General features: G+C 36.8%; 1 long non-coding RNA gene across 5 annotated transcripts in view; it reads left to right on the forward strand.

Annotated features, from left to right (window-relative positions):
• The window catches only part of LOC141933516 (uncharacterized), a 52,114-nt gene that overhangs the window by 10,186 nt on the left and 21,252 nt on the right, over window positions 1-20,676 (forward strand). For all 5 annotated transcript variants that reach the window (XR_012626103.1, XR_012626105.1, XR_012626102.1 and 2 more), the window contains 3 exons: window positions 2,613-2,731; window positions 3,561-3,672; window positions 4,745-4,852. This is a non-coding gene — a long non-coding RNA (uncharacterized LOC141933516). The remainder of the gene's footprint in view (window positions 1-2,612; window positions 2,732-3,560; window positions 3,673-4,744; window positions 4,853-20,676) is intronic.

Here is a 20,676-nt window from a genome sequence, read left to right on the forward strand (position 1 = left end):
AAGCCTTGAGGACCACCCACTTTGCTATTGAAAATTGGCTGAAATAATCCCTTCTTTATAATTTAGCTGTGGTGTTGTCCAAATTTAAAATCCATGTGTATTTCGGTTTAAAGGGGCAGTGGAGAAATGACGTATTCAATGAACAGGGTGCTATAGTTAATTGTTCTGGTGACATCTGTGATGGACTGTGGATCAATGGCTGCCCTGCTAGTACGTACATTCATTATGCTCTCCAGTTATTAACAAGTCTTTGACATAATGCCTTGGTTGTCCCTCTTTTGATTAATATGATCTGACTATAGTGTTCAGCATCCTCCGAGTACTCAGTTCTCCTAGAATGCATGGTTCTCTGCAGCAAGGGGGATCACTATTTGACTGAGACCTTTCCTGAAGGGAGGGAGCTGTTCATTCCAATTAAATGCAGAACTACAGTGAGGTATCGAATGTTCTTATAATGGATTTTTATTCTTGCGATGAGGGAGACTTTTGGTGGTTTAATAATGTGGATTTTAAATTTTAAAGTGCAAGTATTTTGGAATTAAAGAGTTGGAAAGATAGCAGAAGCAACAAACTCTGTATGTGCATGCACAGTATGCGTGTGTTGTAAGAGAGTAATCCCACTTAGTTTAAATTATGTCGTTGGAAACAGTAAGGAATTGCTCAGCAGGTTATAATTTGTTAAGCACAGAGCAGAAATGAATCCCATCATAATGCAAAGATATGGACTCAATGGCTTAATAGAAAGCTTTTCTAATCCAATTGACTTGTGCATAAGGAGACTGTTTACACAGAATATAGTAGTTCCAGCTTGAGTGCAGCTGGTCAAGAGATGCTTGTAAGCAAATTTCTGTGTTGCCTCACTCAGATATGAATGTATCACCTCAAAGGAAATCATCCAGAAAAACTTGAAATACAGCATATATGTCTGTACTCATAGTGTCAAGCAGCAAAACATAACGGAATGGAACTCAGAACAATAGATCTGTGCAGCAGCCCATCTTAAGAATATTTGCACATTGTAGGATGTTAACACTCTAAAATTGAAATATTTAATCAAAAAATCAGAAAAATATAATTCACCCGATTGATTTATTTCTGTCTTTAATATTAGATATACTTGTAATGCTAGGTCATATTTTTTGAACCCAGAATGTACATGTTTACTTTTAGAAGCATTTCCTATAAAGGAATAAGTTTTTGTAGGTTTCATAAGTCTCACAGTAAAGTTCTTCTTTAATCCAGTCAGAGTTGATAGTAATCAAAATTCATAGCTATGTTCAAACCCTATAAAATGTTGTGATGGTCTGTTTCATGATTAGTTAGCAGATGTTAACTTTAACAGGCCCTTTTTTCTGGCTCTGTAAGCTAAACAATAAGGAATTGAATAGGTCTTGAAGAAATCGCTACACAATCATGGAAGTATTCTCTTCAGATTACTATAAGGATATATTTGAAGAGAGAAAATTTGTTCCACTCCTGTTCATTGGGTACTTAGAAGACTTAATTTTCCCTTTTCTCAGCAGTGCAATCATTTACATTCTGTATTAAGAAAGCATGATATTCCTGTTTATCTCTAAAACTTAGTTGTTTTTAAAATCTTTAAAATGCATTTTTGTGGAAGTCAAGGTTATTCACAGGACTTCAGTTTAAAGTAAATGTCTAGATAAGTATTTCAGGCAGAACGATAGCTTAGCTTTTGTGAAGAAACCGCCTTCATTAAAGCAATGAATGTATATCTTCTTTCCATCCTTCTGGAAAGACAGGTTGGCTTTAATGTCAGGGTTGTCCAAGCCAAGTACAGATGATATTATTTGCTCTGTCTTGAGAGACATTCACCTTCATAAGGATTGGAGATACTGCATTTCAACTGTATGCTTTTTGCTAGCTTTCTGTTGGAACTTTGCAACAAATTTAGCTATCAAAGCTTCAAGTGGTTTCTACCTATATAAGTGAACTGTTTAGTTGTTGAGCTGCATTTGTATTACTTTACCCTGAACATATGCTTGCTTTCAATTTTACAGTAGTTATGTCAGGAGAGAGTCAAGATTATAATTGTTTCCTTCACTTTCTCCTGTTCCCTGAAACAACGAAAGAATAAATTTTACAGGTGCCTAATACAAGAACCTGCTGTACTGAGTTTGTTCTTAAATAACATAAAGATAAAATTATGAGCAAAAAAATTTACTCCTCATGGATTTTTCCCTCTGAATAATATTTTAACTGAAGTAACTTTTAATGCTGTATTAGGTTTATGTGGCGAGGTATTGGTAATGGGGGGGCTGCACATGTGGCCTCTGTTGGAAGATGCCAGGGGCTGCCCTGTGCTGGACACAGCTGGTTCCTGCTGGCTCCACAACGGACCTGCTGCTGGCCAAAGCTGTGCCCATCAGCAAAGCTGGTGGCTCCACAACGGACCTGCTGCTGGCCAAAGCTGTGCCCATCAGCAAAGCTGGTGGTGCCTCTGTGAAAACATATTTAAGAAAGGGTAAACCACTGTACAACGGGGTGGGGGGGGGGGGGGGAAGTGCAAGAAACAATCCTGCGGAGACAAAGGTGAGAGGAGGAGGAGGAAGGAGGTTCACCAGGTGTCAAAGCAGTTATTTCTCCTGCAGGCTGTGGAAGTTTTGGAAGAAGCCATGGTGGAGCGGGTGTTTCTGTACAGCCCAGGAAGAGGACTGCAGTGGAACAGATATTCATGCTGCAGCCCATGGAGAACCCCACGCCAGAGCAGGTGGGTATTTCCTGAAGGAACTGCAGCCTGTGGAAAGCCCACGCAGGAGCAGGTTCTCCTGACAGGAACTGTGGCTTGTGGAGGACCTGTGCTGGAGCAGAGGAAAAAGGGAGTAGGAAGGAGCAGCAGGGGGAGGGACCATTATGGACTGACCACAATCCCCCATTCCCCATCCTCCTGTACCACTTGGGGGAGGTAGAGGAGTTGAGAATAAAGGGGTGAGGTTGAGGCTGGGCAGAAAGGGCGTGAGGTGGGGGGGAAGGTACTGTTTTCATTTGTCTTTGTTTCTCACTATCCAAGCCTATTTTAGTTTGCAACAAATAATTTTCCCTGAGCCTGTTTTGCCCATGGTGGTAATCAGTGAATGATCTCTCTGTCTTTATCTTGACCCACAAGCATTTTCATCTGATTTTTCTTCCCACTGTCCTGTTGAGGAGAGGGTGTGAGAGTACAGCTGGGTGGGCATGTGGCAGTCCACTGAGGCCAACCCACCACAAATGCTACGAAAGATATAACAGATAAAGCTACAATTGACTCTGATTTGGTTGAGATTTTCTTTTGCTAGAGTTGTAATTTTTAACGTTCTTCTTAATTTTACCCGTCGTCGTCGTCAGCCATTTATTTTCCTTTATTTAATGCTGCTGGCCAAAATAGAGAGTTCTGTTGCCTTTTTGAAGTAGTAGTACAGTAAAAGTGTTTTATACTTTGACTTAAAAACTTTACCTGAACTTGTAATATTGTGACACAGTAACAGTAAGAGATAATTAATATATAATTGTGACATACTGACTATTTATTTGTTGTTCTTTTCATGATCATCTGTGAATAGTCATGGTCTGGAGATCTGGGCTGGCATCAGAAACCACCAAATCCCATCAAGTTCTGCTACCAACTTATCTGAGTTAACTGGAGAAATGGAGAGGAAAACAGTTAACTCCTGTGTACGTAGTGTGGGGAAGAGCCAATTTCATTATGTATTTCCCTCGATTAATATGTGTACGCAGTAATCTAAAACCAGGTAGCTAGTTTTCCAACTTCATAAATTACAGCAAAAGTGCAAGTGTTATACCCTAAAAGTAGTAGCAAATACCTTTTTTTAGTTGCTGAGGTGTTTTTGTGATTACCAAATATACTTTTATAATGTAATATTCAGCCTTCAAAGAGTGAAAGTTGTTTACTGCCCTCCCCTGCCCCCAGCTGGTGGCTTCTGACTATTCAAGGAAGGATTCTTTAATCAAGGGAATAAAGCAAGCTCTGTCTTCAAAAAATAGAACCATAAAAATCATCCTTCTAAATACTGATTTGTGATCCTAATTAATGATTGATTTCTGAAGTATTGATAAATCCGCTAAAGTCCCTGGAAACTGCTGAATGTGTTAGTACTTCTAAGAAGCCAAGAACCTTTAAATCTCGCTGAAATTTGTTTGTAAAAATCTCACCCAGTATTTGGTTTCTGTATATATTTTTATAGCAACAGTTTTCTTTTTTTCCCCTGTCAAGGATAATAGCTGATGTCAGAATTGTAAATACTCAACAATAATTACTTGAAGTACAGTACCAGATGAAATAGAATCTACAGTGAAATATTTCTTTGAAGCTGTGACACATGATTCTTTGTTTATTAGAAAAGTCACTGCTTTAAGTTTGTGCAGCAGTTCAACAGAACTTGAAAAACACAAGGAGAAACCTAAGTGAATTGTATATTCTCACTTGTCAACTGTATCTCCAGTTTGACAAAATCTAACAGACTTAAGCTGTTGGAGAGGTAGTTCTCAATATTGTGCTTAATGTATGTTTTCTGCTGTCTACCCAGCTGTAAATTTAATATACTGAGTACCTAATGACTGTCACTGAATTTATTCTTATGTGGACTTAATTAAGATTTAAAAACCTACCAGCACAAACAAAAATGTCAAAACTGTTTTCTTTCACTGGATTTGAGTGTATAAACTATCTTTTGACATACATTGTATCTGGAAAGTGGGAACTGAAATCTACTGTTTCTGTCATTAGCAATTCTGGATTTGCACTGGCTGATTTACCAGTCCCTAATGGAGATAGAGCCAGAATCTGGATCTGACACTCTGTATGGAGTAGGCGATGCTTCGAGCAGCCAGCATGGTAAGTAAAGAGAATGGATTAGTTGACTGCTCAGCTTTTTAGTTAACTGAAAAATGAAAAAGTGTTTCTGCATAGCAGTAAAATAACTTGAGAGTATAAGAAATTGCCTTTGTAATACAAACAGGCAGTTCTTAACTGATCTTTTTTCTAGCACAGAGTGATGAATTTCTCATAATAAATAAAACCAATAATTTTATTACATTGATTCCATTTTAGAAGAGAAATCTATCCCTCCTAGGGTTTCTTTTCAGTTATTTTAATCAGGCAAAACATACTGGTGTGCAGTAAGATCAGAAGAGTTCAAGTAATAATTTCTACAGTCTTAATTTCTTTACCAAGAATGAGATAGGGCCTGAAATTTGAATCCGGAGTCCAGATTTTTATACGCTTCGCTAATGTTCAGAAATACTGCCGGTACTTCACATACTTTTAGTAACAACTTTGACTGGCATGTGAAACTTGTCCCATAAATGCAGCAGTTATAGTATCTTAAAATGTGGGAGTGCTAGGTTGAAGAAAAATCAGAAATAGTCAGCCATATAGGCTTTTATGTCCATGCAAAAGCCATTTTACGTTGATATAAAATATTCACGCAGATGGTGCAGGCAGAAATTTTTAATTTTTTCCTGATTTAATATTCTTGTTTCCTGTCATGTCTGTCTTGTAATTCTTGGTGAATGAGCAGCCTGCAAGCTTTAACCTGTGAATTACTTTGATGCTGGAGTAACAAGTTCTAGTACTGCCAGTGCAAGCAGTGAGAAGTTGAGAGTCAAAAAACCCACTTTTTCCATCAGAAACACCCATGACCTGATGTAGCTTATTATATTAAGATTGTAAAGGTGGTGAATTTGGGTTCTGTTTATTTATATTGTGAGATTTGACACATCAGAATTGACAAAGTCTTAGTATCCATAACACTAGAAGACATAACACTTTCTCTTGATCCCCTAATTGCAACAAAGAGGTTTAAGAAAAAACCCTCAGAATACTCCTGGCCATGTAATAAAATCACAAGAGTTGGTGACTTTGAAGTTTCAAATTTGATGCTTCTGAAGAGGCTTTTTGTTGACCACTTGGTAGCTGGGACTGCGGAGGTGACTGCCCTAGCTACCTGTTACTTTGAGAAATTCATGAAAAACAAGCAGTTGCAGTTGCAATCCCTGTGCAAATCCTGTCTGGGACTCAGGCAATTTAATCAATTAGAAACAAAATATCTTGTGACTCTCTGGATGGGGTACCATATGTTGCAACAGAAAAAGAGCACTTTCAGAGGAGGCATTTCAGTGTTTTTGGAAAGATGACATTGCAGAGAAAACGTAGAAAATGTGTTTTGCTTTAAATATTAGGACTTCAAAACAAAAACCAGTAATTCTTTTAGGTAGTTCACTGAGCTAAAGATAGTTTTTGGGATTCAAGGCATCCTGTTGTCACAGGCAGTCAACCAGAGTTTTCTAGTCTTCCAGTGGTGCTCCTTGGGTGTGCAGGTTTGTGTGCATGTGCACTTGTGCTAGTTGATTGTTTTTGCTGTGTCTTTAGGAGGACAGAATAACAGATCTACAAATGGATGTTCTGTTTTCCATAGCTGTGAAATATTCTTCTGTCCTGTAAAAAGATGGAACAACAGAGTGACCGTGTACCAGCTGCACACACATTCATCCCAGCCATCCCTCTGTCTCCTGCTGTCCCACCCTTTTTATTTTGATTCACACTGGCATGCATAACTTGCAAAAAATTACTAGTTCATGCAGTTCTATTTTGTCCTTTTTCATTTTTTTTAAGTCACCAAAATAAATGAAAAACACTTAACACCTGAAGTATTAAAGATATCCTAAAATTGCCAGTATTAACTAAGTAAATCCCCCTTTTGGTTGGGTTATTCCAAGGGCATTTCATTACCAGACCTTGGGGTCACACATAAAGATAATGTTCTTCCTTTTGTGGGACACTGAAACAGAAAGAGTGGAGGTAGAGTTCTGGCACAGTATTTCCAGATGTCGTCATTCCACAAAAATCCTAATCTGGATCAGGTAGATGCTTCATTCCTATTGCACTTTGTAAGTGAAAATAGTACTCTGTAGTAGTACTCTGTATTCTCTACTAAGACAATGCAGGTTAATTTCTGTGTGTTTTTAAACTTGAAATGTTTTGTATAATTATGTATTTAAGTAATCAGGCTTCTATGAAAGGGAGAAGGATTGTAAGGTGCTTTTGATCACATGTGAAGTTGGAGGAAGCAAATATGGACCTATGGGACATGGTATCTTTCATTTTTAGACTTCTGATTCACAGGTCAAGTTTGCCCAAAGCAGCATGCCTGTTTGTGATGGTCCCTTAATGTGACCGTTACTTCAGCAGGACGTCTTGGACCTCAGCATTCTAGTCTATTCGTTACGTGTCAGCTGCAGCAGACTGTGAGGACCCTGCTACTCTATTGTCTGGATTGGATTGAAGAGTACAGTGTTTTTATGGTGCTGGCCTTTTACTTTTTAATTTTTAAATGGCGTTTTTAAATGTTCTGTTGAGGTCATCTCCAGAGTGATTTCTTCATGAGATAGTGTTGTCTTTCTGAGTGTTCATGGCAGACAAATAATGGGACTTTTTAGAGTTAACTAATCATTGATTTCAGTGAATGGATTGTGTGTTTGGTCAGGGATTTGGAAAGCAAGTTAGATGAAGTGAGGCAGAGGGGGTAGAAAGGTGGGAAAAGATGCCAAGGAGACTAGAAGAAAGGAAGGAAGGAAGAAAAGGAAAAAAGACATGAACACTTAAAGAGCTATCAAAAGATCATTTTCTTTGGCCATTGCTCTAATGATTTCTCTTTTGATTCTTCGCATCTCTGCTTTTGGAGAGAGCTGTTGGCTAACTCTCAAAATACCTTGATAATAACTTCTGCTGATGGGTAAATGATGAGTTCCTTGAGGCTTTCACGCATCACTGCCTACAGTATGGATATAATTACACAATGATGGAGAAACATCCAGTTTTTATCCAGCATTGATGAACTGACAGTGAAAGAGTTCCAAGAGGTTTTGTTGTTTAGCAGTAACATATATGTAGCTATTGTTTAAATATGGATGGCTTTCCATATTTCAAATAGGTAATGAGATCCATGCCCATGAAAGATGTATTAGATGCAATTTGACTTGAAAGCCTCTTTAGTCACTATTTAGTAACATATGTTTTAAGCTTACAAATTAATTTCTAGTAGTTTCATGGTGTTGGCCAAGCAAATAAGCTTGGTATCGATGCAGCTCTTTGTTGGTTTTTTTTTTCTTACTGCTAGTGATGTGTTTTTACAACACTTTTTGTTTCAGTATCAATTCTTTTTCAAGGGTCTTTTCTAAAAAGATAACTGCTTAAAGTAGGATTAGATAGATTACTAAAGGGACTTAAAGTAGCAATGTTATCTTGGTTATTTCAGTTTGCTACACTAATGGAAGCAATGCGTGCATGTTGAAGAATGTTCTCCATATTCTTGATGTTATTACAAGACATCACAGTGTAATAAAGAAAGAAATTTCCAGGCACTGGTATCAGTGACATAATGTTCCTAGTTGTCCAGATTGTTGTAATCCCTCTGTTTTACATTTGCTTCATATCATCACATTTCTGCTGCATCAGCTAAAATATTTTTCATATTTCTGCATTGAAGAACGTTATTGTGCTACATGTCTTAAATTTAGGGGCATTTACAAGACTGAGTAACAAGCTTTCAATTGAAACCAGGGCTAGGAACGTACGGAGCTTTTCATATTAAGCCAACTCAAACGTATTGCTGGTTCATTGTTTAGAAGATTGGAGATGTAAAAAGTTCAAGTTTTGGCTCCTACTGTTTAGGTCCCAAGTGCTTAACCTTAAGTATTCTGCCATCTAATTCAAGGTTATCACTATGTGATACTTTTTCTTCCTTCACCCACTAACTCCACTGAGTTCCACTAAAAGTATATCGAATTGAGATACTTTTTTTGAAGGTTCACTGTGGATGAATGGATTCCCTTCTTATTTTACCATTGTGAGTATTCAACTGATAACATTGGATTTGAATGAGGAGCAAAACACACTTAGGTGAAGTAGTAACAGATAATTTTAGTTGGCCATTCAGGCAGAAAGATCATAGTTCAGATAGGCCTGTGTTAAAATCAGCAGCTAAGCAGAATACAAGACAAACAAGACTGGATTTCCAAAATTGGAGCTCATGGAATTGTAAACAATTTGTTTAACAAAAAAGTAACAAAAAAGAGCTCCTCCTCACATCATGATGTCACAGCTCCAAACTGTACTGGTTTTGGCTGGGATAATTTTCCCTTAGTAGCTGGTACAGTGCTGTGTGTTCGATTTAGTGTGAGAATAATGTTGATAACACACCAATGTTGTAGTTGTTGCTAAGTAGCGCTTATCCTAAGTTAAGGATTTTTCAGTTTCCCATGCTCTGCCAGCGAGGAGGTGCACAAGATGCTGGGAGGGAGCATGGCCAGGAGAGCTGACCCAGACTAGTCAAAGGGATATGCCATACCTTAGGATGTCATGCCCAGTATATAAACTGGGAGGAGCTGACCTGGAGGGGTGGATCGCTGCTCGGTGACTGGCTGGGCATCAGCAGCGGGTGGTGAGCAATTGCATTGTGCATCACTTGTCTTTTCTTGGGTTTTATTTCTCTCTACCTTTTTGCTATATTCATTTTCATTATTATTATATTTTATTTTAGTCATTAAACTGTTCTTATCTCAACCCTCAAGTTTTACTTTTTTTTTCCCAATTCTCCTCCCCCCCATCCCACTGCGGGGTGGGGAGGAGCGAGCAAGTGGCTGCGTGGTGCTTAGTTGCCAGCTGGGGTTGAACCATAACACAAGCTAACAAAAAGTTGACTGTGCATGAATTTAATCACATAATAAATGCTTTAATGGATTAAAATGGTGCATGTAGCTAAATAGTCTGAGGGGAAAACAAAATTTTGTGTCGCTTCATGTTCAAAATGTCTTTAGTAGTGCTAAAGTTTTCTTTATGGCCTTGATAATTCAGGAGAATACATATTAATCTGTAACAAATAATTTCATCATAAATGTTTTGGGATTACCCTTTAATTGGCAGTACTCAGTTTGATTAATTGAAGTTTTAGATTAATCAGTAGTGAGAAAATTCATGTGATGAGAGAGATTATCTTTTACAGGAATTTATACATCAAAATTTACCAAAAAAAGGGGAGGGTGAGGATGATGATTTATCTTTAGAGCATGCAGGAGGGCCGAGCCAAACCTCGTCTTTTTGTATGTAGTTGGACATGTTACAATGTGAGGATTTGGAGTGGTTTTATACCTGCTAAAGCAGGGTGCCTGGAAAAAATGTCGCGTTTTCTCCCCACTATTTCTTCATCCAAGAAGCCCTTTTTAGACTATTTGACAAAAGTGAATGTGTAACTTAATTCAGGAACAGCATCAGATGACACACAGGCTGTCATATGTTAGTTAAAAAAAAAAAAAGAAAAATAGTTACCATAACAACTGACTCACCACTTGTATTTCCAAGAGAGAGAATATCTTAAAAGAAAATGTAATAGGTCAGTCACATGCATGTTAGTAGTGTTTTCAGTGAAAAAGCATGAAACATTTTTTTTTTATGGGTGGCAAGAATTAATTATTTCTTTTCCCCCCTCCTTACTCAAGTAAGGTTTTGATATCAGAAATAAGATTGTGCTTCTTAGATGATCATGTCCATTACTGGAAGCAGCAGCAAGTATGTTTAAAAACACAAAAACCCCCAACCCTGAATACTTGATTTCTAATCATATTAGGGAATGCTCTGACCCGACAGAATCTGTATTAAACAATGGAATAACAACACTATCAGGTGCCTTTTTTTTAGACTTACTGATTCAAATTTTTAACCTTGAAGACTCAGAACAATCTTATTTATATTTTTGATTCATTATTGCGGAGCTAATTCAGCTCATGTTTGTAGTCAATAGGAGTTTTACCTTTGACATCTATGTTTGTGTGATCAAGCCTTAACATGATTGATTTCATATTTTGTGTCAGCTTTCTGAGCTAACTTCAAAGCTCACTTCCCCATCCATGTTTCCTACTTCTCTACTGCAGCCCTTAGTGCTAAAACTTGACATCATCAACAGAGGTAGCCTGAGGATCATCAAAGACTTCTTTGAAGACTTGTTAGTAATTTCCACTACAGACAAATATTCTGCTGGAAAAAAAGGTTTTGACTCTACCCTCTCTTTCCTGAGGGCAGTGATAAATAAAGAATTTCTGCAAAATCAGATTATTTTAAATCTGGCATTTCAAATATTCTCCTGGGTGAGGGCAAAAGGAAACTGCAGCTATAATTAGGTTCTCCTCTATTTTACTATTTAGTTTTGTTGTTATCTGGCCTGCGTTTCAGCTAACAGTTTCTGCTTCTTGTAGCTGATAGATATTTATTATAATTTTGATAATTTTATCTGGAATTTTATGTGAACCCATCACTGTATTATTTAGGAAATATGGAAAAAGAAGTATTGGGTTTTGGACTCACATAAATTAGTCATCTAAGGAGAAATAATTAGCAACTATATGTAAATTTAGTATCTAAACCATCTACAATAACTTCTATTTTCTTAAAAGTTTCTCCTTTAGTTCTCTTAAAGGTCTGAAAAGACACTTATTTGGGTATAGTAATGAGAACCTGTTAGAGCCCAGTTACGCGTTAGCATCAGAACAAGAGACCCAATATAATTACCTGGTCAGAGCACACTATCTCATGGTTGTAGCATCTCAAGATCTCTGGTGTACTCACTGGAACACAGTGTGGTTATGTAGTATTTCACTGCTAGTCTTGTGAGATTTTTGAAGTAATGCTAGCAACAGAATTGCAGCATCTGACTGCCCCTGCGGTTTCTTTTAATGTTGCTTAAAATGACGCTGTTTAGGTTTGTAAGTCCACAGATTGACCAGTCTTAATATTTTAAAAGTAATAGGGGAAATCTGCATTCTAAATATCTACATGCATTTTAAATCTACTCAAATAATAATGAAAATATTATTTTAATGGACCTAAAAGAAAGATGTTGAATGTTTCCCCAGCTACCTCTGTAGCAGCTGGAATAAAATATTACTAATGCTCATCCCAGATCTTTGTTGTATTGCCATGGCTTTATGTGAACATTTAAATAAAAATTGGCATCAGAAGCACTGTTATAGGTATCTACAGAAATTACTGTGTTTATTTTGAGTTGATTTGCTTTATGTGCACACTAATTTTTACAAATTTGAGGGATACTTTATGTAACAAAACTGTGTGCAATTTCTAAAAAATATTAGAAGGGAAAAGTTAGAGCAGTACCCTGCACATTCGACAAGAGCAGGTATAGGGATACGCTGACTGCAGTGCACAACTGTACACAACCAGAGACTAGAACCAAGTTTCATGAGCCCCATACAGGTGCCCCTAGATATTATCCTTTTACGTATTAAGAATGTTTTGTAGCTTTTATTTGCTTTCTTTTCTCACTTCTCGGGGACCTCTCCCTCTGCTGGAAGAACGTGTAATTTCCAGATGTTAAAACAATTAGTGTGTGTGTCCCTAAAAGTAGGAATAGATACAAAATAAAAACTGTCACCGCTATCCACTGGCTTTGAGGAGGAGGATGACCAATGCATGAACCTGCTCTATTGATAAATGACCTAACAGATGATGAAAGGGAAAAAAGAATACTGAAGCTTGAAACTTCAGTTGACTGGTACCATGGGAAAAGTTTCAGTTTGAAAAAGCGAAGCCATGGTCATCTAAACTCTTATTCTAAAGTTTCACATGGGTTTAAAAAAAATAATAATTTTGTTTTAGTTCAACAATTTCAAGATTTCAATACCTCATGTGAAAGTGGGTTTATAAAATCTGATCTTAAAAGATTGTCTGACAGATAAGTACATTTCTGTAGCTGTTTCAGTGCAACAGGGTGAGCTTTTTCACTGAACCTAACGTTCATGTGCCAGCTCTGGAACCGAGTTAGCACTTCTTTCCATTGCATTGTTCACCTCTACCCTCATACCTTCTCTGCAAAAATCCCCTTTTTTCCTTAAGGGTTTTGTGGTTAGGAGGTCTCTTCTCATCTGTGGTTTTTGTAATCTTAATATTAATTAAAATATTCATTAATATTCATTAAAATAAGTATGTTATAATATCAGGAAGCTGGGGGGGGGGGGGGGGGCGGGGAGGAAGAACAGTCCCATTTCAACAGGTTTGTACTAGAATGTGTATAAAAGTTCGTAACCTGGCTCACCTTTTAGGCAAATGTTAGTACACTGGTAGCCTTACAGAAAGATATCTAAAAAGAAGTCATTATGAAAAGCATTTTACATAACTGTGTTGAAATAGTAGCTAAATCAATTTGTTAGATTCCTCTCAATAATCTCTAATACACATCTGTAATCTCATTTCACAACAACGGGGCAACAGAGTGATGATTAACATGTTTGCTGATTTTGCAATTAGAAACCTTGGGCTAGTCCTAAACATGCTGATTCTATTAGACTTGCAAGGAGTGCTGGAGATGTTGCACTAATTGTGATAAAAGGGGTCCCAGCATGTGTCAAGCACATCCACATTAACTCAATTTAATGAGGCATCAATTTGGAGTTAGAATCTAACTGTACAAGTCTCTTACCCACTTTGCTTTACTGCAACTTCTATAACCTGTGATATGTTTCCCAGGTAATTATGTTATCCTGAGACTTGTTAGTGATTTTTTTTTTTAAAGATACATTATTGAGTGGTAAAAGGAATTAAGCTTTCATGTCAAAGTTCTTACTTTGAATTTATCTAGATTCAAAGTTCCAGTATGACCATTTATCTTATCAACAAAAAACACAAAGGACAACCCAGACAAAATTTGACTTACCAAGTTTGTATTTTTACTGAAGATGCTTCTGCTCATGTCTGTCACACTTTTATGTTCTCATCAAGTTCAGCATTTTGATTTGGTACTTCTAATGAGCAGCATTTCTTTGTTTTCATCTGTTCTGCTTGTATCTTCAGTCTAAAGAAAACAAAGCTGTGGTTCCAAGCATTGTGAAAAAACAATTTTTTTTAATTATATTTTTTTAATTTCCCCTGGTAGCTACACAAAAGTAGAAGCCACTTTTGAAAATATAGGTGTGATGTGGTGATGACCTTTTGAGAAAATTAGTTGTTATTAGAGTTCAGGCGAGTCCAGAAACTTTTAGCATACTTTGAGCACTAAAATATTTTCCTCTCTAAATCAGGCAATAAAATAATTTGGGATTTTGAATCTGACCATATAAAATGATCATTCTGAGCCCTGATAAGAGTTGTGTTCGTTTTGGTGCTAAGCTTAAGAAAATTAAAAAAAAAAAAACCTAAACAAAACAAAATGCTTTCCTTTCTTTGGGTCTTTGGTTTGTTTTGTTTTAAACTTTCAGATTGGCTGCTCGGCATTTTGCTTAAAAGAAAAGCCAAGCTCACACATATGGAAGATTGCCAGATACTCTAAACCCTATTTTGGTTAAATTACAGTACCCAGATTTCGGTAACAAAGCGCATTGATTTTATATTCAAAAAGATTTTTATATTTAGTCTGTTAACCTTTTGTAATTCCCACCCACAGCTTTAAACTGTAGAACATTTTTATGCTAATTGTTGTCAGTAGGGTATCTGCCATGGCCCCTTGGTAATTTAAATCCATTGAATTGTAATGCAGGTGCCGATAATTGCAGAACTGTTATTGTCTGACTGACTGCAGCATATATGTCTCAAACAATTCTTTTCAAATTGGATTTGAGAACACTTTGAAAAAATATAAATCCTGTATTTGAAGATAACCTTACATCATATTTATAATAATGAAAAAAATTGGAGAAATTTTTCCTCTTACTTCTAAGATAGTTTTACATACAGCTTTAGAACAGTCGTCGCTGTGGCAGATTCTAAGGTTCAACAGCTACTGCGTAGTTTTTAAAATGTCTGTTAGTCCATTTGGTTTTGGATGCTTACAGGAGTTTTTGTCTAGTAGTTTCTGAAAATATGGCTGTTTGGTGTAACTTCATAATCCAGTGAATATGACATGGGAGTGGGAGGGGAAAAGAGGGTTTGTCCTGAGCCCAGATCATCTGCGTGATACTGGCCAGATTACTTCCTTCTAGTCTTGCTTTTCTCAGTATAAAATAATGACATTGCTTTTCCTTTAAACCTCTCAAAACATTGCATCTAATCTGAACTACGTTATAGACAAGAAAAATCTGTTTTATAATCTTAATCGACATATGTGTGTGTGTTTTCTCTCCATAAAAAACCCTTAATATTCTTTATTTTACTAGAATCTTCATTATATTCTTCATAAGATCTACACAGTTCAGAGTTAATGATTATGCAATCGCACTTTGTTTGGAATACACAATATGCTAAAGTGCTGCCTGGGAAAATATTTCAAATACAGAGTAGTCATTACTGTTATTAAATGATTATAATTTTAGTGGGTTTGATGAACCCTCCCTCTGAGTGAAGTCTTTGTTTCTACAGAATGCTTTAATGTGGATGAGAGTCACTCAGGAGAAAAATCTTTGGTTAACTGAAGTTACTTTTCCGAGAAAGAAGGTACATTTAGGGTTAAAACCAGAAGCTTTTTGTAGTCTTCACTGTAAGATGGTGTGATTTTTTTTTTTTCCATTAAAAGCACTTGAATTCAATATTAATTTCCAAAGATGGAATTAAAAAGGTGTTGTAACAGTTTAAAGGCAGTGACGGATAGTATGGGCAGCTGGAGTCCCAGGTTCCTGGCTGGGAGCGTGGCTCACTCAGCAGACCAGGGTTCAGGAAGGGCTGCCAGGGTTTGGCTCTGTTGGCGCTCGCTGTAGAAGTTTCGCTGTGGAGATGCAGTTACGTAACTGCTGCGGTATCTAATTGTGGTGATAGATTGATGTACTCCAGCGGGTTTGCATTAAGATACAGAAGACAAGAGTTTGCTGTTTCCTCATGCCCCTTTATAGCTCTTTGTTTGGACCTAGTTACCAAAGTGCTAGGGATTGGGACACTTTTTTCTGTAGTTTCACCCTGAAATAGTTAATTTGACTCATTTTGAAGCAAAATGAGTTGATATTGCAAATACAAGAAGAAAATTCTGCGGATGCCAAATTACCTAGAGTTTAATATCTAAATCTCTTAGTGAATGTTCAGAATTAACTGGCTAAAAACTTCAGTGGCAAAGAGCTGATTAGAGTAGAGCTTCTGCTCTGCCTGGGAGTTACTGTTCCTACTGGAAGACTGTCCATTTAATTCTTTTCAGGTCCTGTTGAACACACATGTATAATCTGTTTTTAAGTGATTAAACTAAACTTCTCTGAGGGTCTTTTGAACCAGAGACTTTTTTTGTACTTCTGGTGAATAGGTTTATTATCTTTAGTATGTTACTCATGTAACTAAGATGGTATGAGCCTGTTGAGGTAGATGGGTGCAGCTTTTATTCATATAAATGTACATTCTAACTCATATGGTACTTTAAATCCCTTCTAATGCATGTTGTCTGTGTATGAAAACTTAAATGCAGCTATTAAGAAGGTAATTTTGGGGAGTAAACCCTGACTGGAGCTACATACTTGGAATTCTTGTTGAGTCAGCTTCCCCAGTTCAGGATTTAGGGGATTCTGTTTACCTGTACTACAGTTATACTGGTGCTAGTAACAGTTCTTTCTTCTTATTTCTCAAAGTATTTATGTGAGTATGCTGAATAAGGTCTTCACCCTGTGGCAAGACAACTTGGGCTCAACAGCATAAACTACGGATAATATAGAACCCTTAGCTCTTAAATGCTTTGGGTTTTATTAAATTAACCTAAAACCTTGCTCTGACATACTATTGGGGCTTTTTGTTAATTGAAGTTAGCTTTGCAAGACACTAATGAAACAGTTTTCTCAGCAGTTGATTTCAGTCTTGGTGCCTTCACAGTTTCATATTTTTCAACCAGCAGTGAAAGCAAACTATTTGTTAAATATGTTGTCTGTGTTTTACATTAGGGCAGTTTGGGTTTTGCTGTTGGAAACATGCAATGTGTTTTTCTTATGGAAACTGGCAGTCTAGCTGTGTGTGGTTTATTTTTATTACAGGTAATTTGAACACCATTTTCTAACACTGGCTGTATTTTTAAAGCAGCACTGAGAGATAAATTCACCTAGTAATTGTTTTAGAGTGTGTGCATGTATGTGCTTAAAAAAGGGGGGTTGATATAATGGAATACCTGTTTTGGAATGTTAGTAGCTTCCCAGACAGGATTTATGATGAAAAAGAACAAAAGTGTTTAAGCAGTATCACACCAGGCAAGGTGTAGATTCCCACCAACTATACTGGTTATAATACTACCTGTGCAATTTGCACCTGGTGGAGCCCTTTCAAATGGCAGAAATGGACATTGCTTTAGTCACTAGGTGTGCCAGATGTAAATTTTATTCTGGTGGCATCATATTAGAGTGATATAAAGTCTTGTGTAGAAACAGGCTGGTCATTCTGAAGGGTTACCCTATCAAACGGTTACCAGTCCCAAAGGTAATCTGCAGCTGAACTGTGCCTGGGATCTTGTCATTTCAAACCATCAGCAAAATGGGGTGTTCTTTTAAAAACAGTTTTAACCCGAATGACAACAGCCTCTCGTGTTAGCAGCCAGGTGTAGCCACAAACACTGTTTATCATTAGTTTAGGAAGAAATATTTATATAAATATTAATATGAACATATATTTATTTAGCTAACAAAAATGGCATAATTATATTACTGCATATGTTGTTATATAGTTTTCAGCATGAGACCTGTTGAACTGTAACTCTGAGGAAAGATAAGTTTTCAAATTGCATTAGAAGACGTAGCGCCAATATTGTCACAAGCTGATTCTTGCTTCTGTTGGAAGGAGAAAAAAATTTAATTATTTGCTTAATTCTAACAGTCATGATATTCACTACGGAAAGAGTTTTATAGCTCCTCAGTTTTACTGCATTTTGCCCGTTTGCTGAGCACTGATATATGGAATTTGGCAGTAGAGTTAAATTACCTCTTTGAAAATGGCTGGCAATACATCTATTCCCAGCAACCAACAGAGGCGATCCTCTAACGTACTCCCTTCTGCCACTTTATTTCATGAATGCTGTAAATGAAAGATTCAAATTTTGGTTTTGTTTGCATACACATTTTGCATATACCGATGTGTTTATACATGCACTCATGCTTTTTGAGGTTTGGCCTCTGTAGCAATACTAAAGTGATCATAAATTAATACACGTTTGCTTATATACTAATAACTCTGAGTGCGTTGTTGTAGGTATATTGCACTTGATAACTTCCTTTGGGATCAGTATAGCAGTGAAATCGTCCTCAGTAACTTGAGTTAATATTAGTTTATTTAACAAAAGTTAAGTATATTTTGCTTTCTGCTGAACAGATATCGTTTGTGGGGTTTTTTTTTTTGCCTTAATGAACAAAGCTCTTTAGTGAATTGACTCTAGCATAAAGACTAATGCAGTGTGTCTGGTCACCTTTAAATGAAATGTCTATTACCCCTAGGAGCAATAACTATTTTTTAAAAAGTTCAGTCAGATGAGGATGATACTACAGCATTTAGTCTGCTGCAAACAGATAATAACTATTTGCATGATGTTTACAAATATTACATCTGCAACTGTAGGGTTACAGCTTTGTCATCCTTACTGAAGGTTGTTCACTGCCAATATTTTTACCTTTCTTTCTCCAACCTCTCCCCTGCCCCCAACTTCTGGCTTGATGTCCTACACAAGTGATTAGCGTGCTGTAATTGAATTGGCTGTAAAAAGATAATTAATTGATATCTCACTCCCAGAGAGGTCAAGCTGCCCTATCTTGAATGGTTGTTAGGAAAGTAGTCATCCTGCTGGCACTTATCCCTCGAAGGTGGCACATGATCTTTGTCTTGCTGTTAGTAATAATTGTTGTAATTAAAATTAACATGAAGGGGGTATTTAAATAGTGATTCTCTGATCTGGATGCTTTAGCTTCACTTTGAAAGCATGTGAAACTGGAATTTATAAACCTTATTAGGTAGCTGTCTGGGTAGTATCTTTTTAATGCCTGGCACAGCACTATCTCATTTGCTGTCTAAACCTTCTTTGTGCCATATCACCAGTAATGAGGGACAACAGAAATAAGACTGTAGATGTGTAAGGCTTCTGAGATGACTAATGTGGATTTCTGTCAGGCACCTTGAAACCATTGACCTTAAACACCTTTCTTTGAACAGCTGTGTATTTTGAGATTATTTCAGCTAAAGACTGGCATGAAGAATTTTTTTAAGAAATGGATTATCTACATATAGGACTTCCACTGATGTTTAAGAGGCTCTTAAACAAGAGAGCAAAACTGTACAAGTGACTCTCTTAGAAGAATATGGGAAGACACTAGAAATAAATGTAGGAGTTGGGTTCGCTGTCACCTATGAAGGGTGTATTTAATTATTTGCTTTGTGTAGTTGCAGCTGTATTAGAGAAGGATTAGGTGATGCAGTAAGGTCTATAGGCCTAACAGCTATGGCACTCTTTTTAAAGACTATTCACAACGGTAGACTTAATGACAATTAAATAATTCTGCCATTCGTAGTAAGCCAGGTATGTACTGTTACTTCCCTGTACATCAGTGTAAGGCGATTTACTCAAGGTCATACAATCAATTGTGTAAATTCAAGAGTTGTTTCTAGTGCTTCCTCAGATCACATGACTATAGCAACTGTAGTCTTTACTTCTTACTGTAAGTATTTTGACATTCACTGTGCAAATAAATACATTATGAGCAAGCCTCCTGAAGGCTTGTGTCAAATGGGGGAAAAATGTTTGCACTAGAAATGTTTGTCTCTTCTTTCTTCCCTTAAGGGTCACTGATACTCCTCTGCACTGTTAAAGAAGAAAAATCGAATTGGGTCCCTTATTTTTTTAACTTGATTTCCCATCCCTGATGACAGTTATACTAGCCTTGTGACTATAGTGCACTACTAAAAGTATCTTCTCGGTGTTAAATATTTCCTTGGAAACTGTGTGGCACAAGAGCTATCAATTAATAATTTTTTGAAAAGTTAAATTTAGTGACAAGGAATCGTTCTGTGAAACTGTTAGTGCATTAAGAAGCTGAAGTTATTCTGTAAGTGGTGTGGTTCTCATTCACTGCTCAGAGAATAAATACTGCTACTACAGCAAAAGCTAATGGAGAGAAAGATGTTATTTAATGTCCTTGCAGAGGCAAAGACTTTTACTTTTATCTTGCTATATAATGATAAAGTTATGGCACTGTGGAGATAACTGCAGCATTTGCAACTAGAAATTTCTTACTTTAAGGTATTCTATCTAGGATAAAGTATTACAGTTAGAATATTATCTTTCTTTCACACTTCACACCACAGAATTTGAGACAAACACTATTATTTTAGGTTTTATCCTGAAGTATTCAACAACACCTTTCCAACACAGTATTCCTGCCAGGATGGGAAATTACCTCCCAAAGCATTCTCTTGTCTTCTGGTTTCTATTATGAACTGCTTCTTCAAGTTTCCACTCATTAAGAACATGACCAAAACAGCCTTCTTGAAGGTTTTGCAGGGAATAGAAGTTATTTAATTGTGAAATTTGAGTTTCTGCAGGATGGGTTGGTATAAAATTATCATGAGTAGTTGCAGTATTATGTAATTGTTTGCTATGCTGGTTGTGACAAAAACCATACAAGGTGGCATCAGTTCTGTTACACCTGAATGAAAAGAGGAAAAAACACAACCCTATTTTGTGTAGTGCTGTCAGTATAATTTCTCAGGCTTTGCAGTACTTCTTG

The sequence above is a fragment of the Strix aluco genome, chromosome 22 (assembly GCF_031877795.1).
Source record: "Strix aluco isolate bStrAlu1 chromosome 22, bStrAlu1.hap1, whole genome shotgun sequence".
Taxonomy (NCBI): Eukaryota; Metazoa; Chordata; class Aves; order Strigiformes; family Strigidae; genus Strix; species Strix aluco.